General features: G+C 42.5%; 1 non-coding gene across 1 annotated transcript; it reads right to left on the reverse strand.

Moving 5' to 3' along the window:
• Positions 1-479: 479 nt before the first annotated feature.
• Positions 480-583, reverse strand: LOC148574406 (small nucleolar RNA R71). Its single transcript, XR_015906595.1, has one exon. It is a non-coding gene; the product is annotated as a small nucleolar RNA R71 (small nucleolar RNA).
• Positions 584-2509: the final 1926 nt, after the last annotated feature.

Raw genomic sequence — 2509 nt, forward strand, 5'->3', positions numbered from 1 at the left:
AGGAATCTGAAGGACAATCTGAGGACAATTTTGAGGAAGCTTTAGATCTCAACATGGATAGAGAAGTTCACAACCATGAGAGAGCTGATGGAAACAATGCCATTCCTGAGAGGAGGGTTCTTAGTTCATACATAAACCCAACCTCTGGGAATTGTGGTAGCAGCATCCAGAAACCACCCATTCAGGCCAACAATTTTGAGCTCAAACCACAGCTAATATCACTTGTGGAGAATCATTGTTCATTTGGTGGAAGTGCTAATGAAGACCCAAACCAACATCTCACAAAATTTCTGAGAATTTGCGACACTGTGAAGTCCAATGGAGTCCAGGAAGATGCCTATAAACTGCTTTTGTTCCCATTTTCACTTAGGGACAAGGCAGCTAAGTGGCTGGAATCATTCCCAAGGGGGAGCCTAACAACATGGGACGAGGTGGAAAGCAAGTTTCTGGCACGTTTCTACCCCCCACAAAAGGTCAATAGGCTTCGATCTGAGGTTCAGACGTTTAGACAACAAGATGGTGAAACTCTCTACGAGGCATGGGAGAGATTCAAGGATTTGACAAGGAAATGCCCACCAGACATGTTCCATGACTGGGTGCAATTGCATATTTTCTATAATGGACTTTCTTATGAATCAAGGAAGGCTGTAGACCATTCATCAGGAGGTTCATTGAACAGGAAAAAGACTGTGGAAGAAGCCATTGAAGTGATTGAGACAGTGGCTGAGAATGAGTACTACTATGCTTCAGAGAGACACAACACTAAGGGAGTCATGGAGCTGAACCATGTTGATACAATTTTAGCCCAAAACAAGGTGTTTGCCAAGCAATTAGCAGAGCTCACCAGGAAATTAGAAACAAAGCAAGTGGCTGCAATACACACACAAGATCAAGAGGAAGTAAGCACTGAAGGAGGTGATTGGGAAGAGGCCAATTATGTAGGAAATCAACAAAGGTAACCATATGATCCACATTCCAACACTTACAACCCAGGCTGGAAAAACCACCCAAACTTTGGGTGGGGCAACCAGCAAAACCAACATAACAAGTCCACATACCAAAACTCCAACCAAAGATCATACCAAGCCACACAAAACACTTACTCCCAACCATCATATCATGGCCAAAATAATCAACCTACCCAACCTAATCCGAACCAACAATTTCAAGATCAATTAAACAGGATAGAAGGAATGCTGGCAAACATGGGTCAGGACATAAGTGAGTTGAAAAGCTTTAGGGATGATGTGAGATCTACCTTAAGGAACCATGGTGAAAGACTCAAGAGGATGGAGTCTCAAATAGGAGAGCTATCTCAACAGGCCCCCAAGTCAACTGCAGTGTTCCCTAGTGACACAGAAAAGAATCCTAAAGGGGAACAAAAGGGAGTGAGATGGGAAGAATGCAAGGCCATCACCATATTGAAGGAAGTCTCAGAAGAAGAAGGAATCAGACCCTCAGAACAGGAGCCAGAAATCTTGAAGGAAGGTGTGGAAGAAGCTAAGCAGGAAAGTGAAACTGAGCAAGCCAATGAACTACAAAAAGGCATGCTGGAAACATACCAACCAAAAGCACCATTTCCTCAAAGGTTAGGAGGAGGTGAAAAAGGGAAAACCTATTCAAGGTTTTTAGAGACATTTAAGTCTCTCCATATCAATATTCCCTTTCTTGAGATTCTCCAGCAGATGCCTACACATATCAAGTATTTAAAGGAATTGCTGAGCAAGAAAAGAGTTTTGAAGGGAGGACAAACTGTAATAATGAACAAAGAATGCAGTGCCCTCATCAAGAAGGACATAGTCTCTAAGAAAACAGACCCAGGAAGTTTTCATATCCCCTGCATCATAGGGGAAACAAAAATTGACAGAGGATTCTGTGATCTAGGAGCTAGTATAAATGTGATGCCTCTGACTCTTATGAAGAGGCTACAACTGAATGAGGTGAGATCCACTGATGTAATCATACAACTGGCTGACAAAACTCAGAAGCAAGCTGAAGGGGTAGTTGAGAATGTGCTGGTGAAAGTGGGAAATTATTTCTTCCCCACAGACTTTGTCATTTTGGACATGGAGGAAAGCTACCTACACCCTATCATTCTGGGAAGGCCATTTCTAGCCACTGCTAGAGCGCTCATAGATGTAGAACAAGGAGAGCTAATTTTGAGAATACATGATGAACAGCTCATTTTCAATGTTTTCAAACCTGCATCTGAGCCTGAACCAGAACCTGAAAAGCCTAAGGATGATAGTAGCCATCTGTGTTTGGAGGAAAGCAATCCAGCAGCTGAAATTCTGAAACAGTCCTTGGAAGGCAAACAAGAATTGCAAGAGTTAAAGCCACAAGAATCAATAGAAACAGATCAGAAGGATCCTCCTGGCATAAGGGTCAATGAAGAAATCCTCAAGAGAAAGGGAAGAATTGTAAAGAAATTGCCAAGAGGGTGGAGAAACAAGAAAATTCCCACTGAAGGTTTCTCTCCGGGAGATAAAGTGATATCAAGTCATTATCT

The sequence above is a fragment of the Arachis ipaensis genome, chromosome B2 (assembly GCF_059453495.1).
Source record: "Arachis ipaensis isolate K30076 ecotype BB chromosome B2, ASM5945349v1, whole genome shotgun sequence".
Classification (NCBI taxonomy): domain Eukaryota; kingdom Viridiplantae; phylum Streptophyta; class Magnoliopsida; order Fabales; family Fabaceae; genus Arachis; species Arachis ipaensis.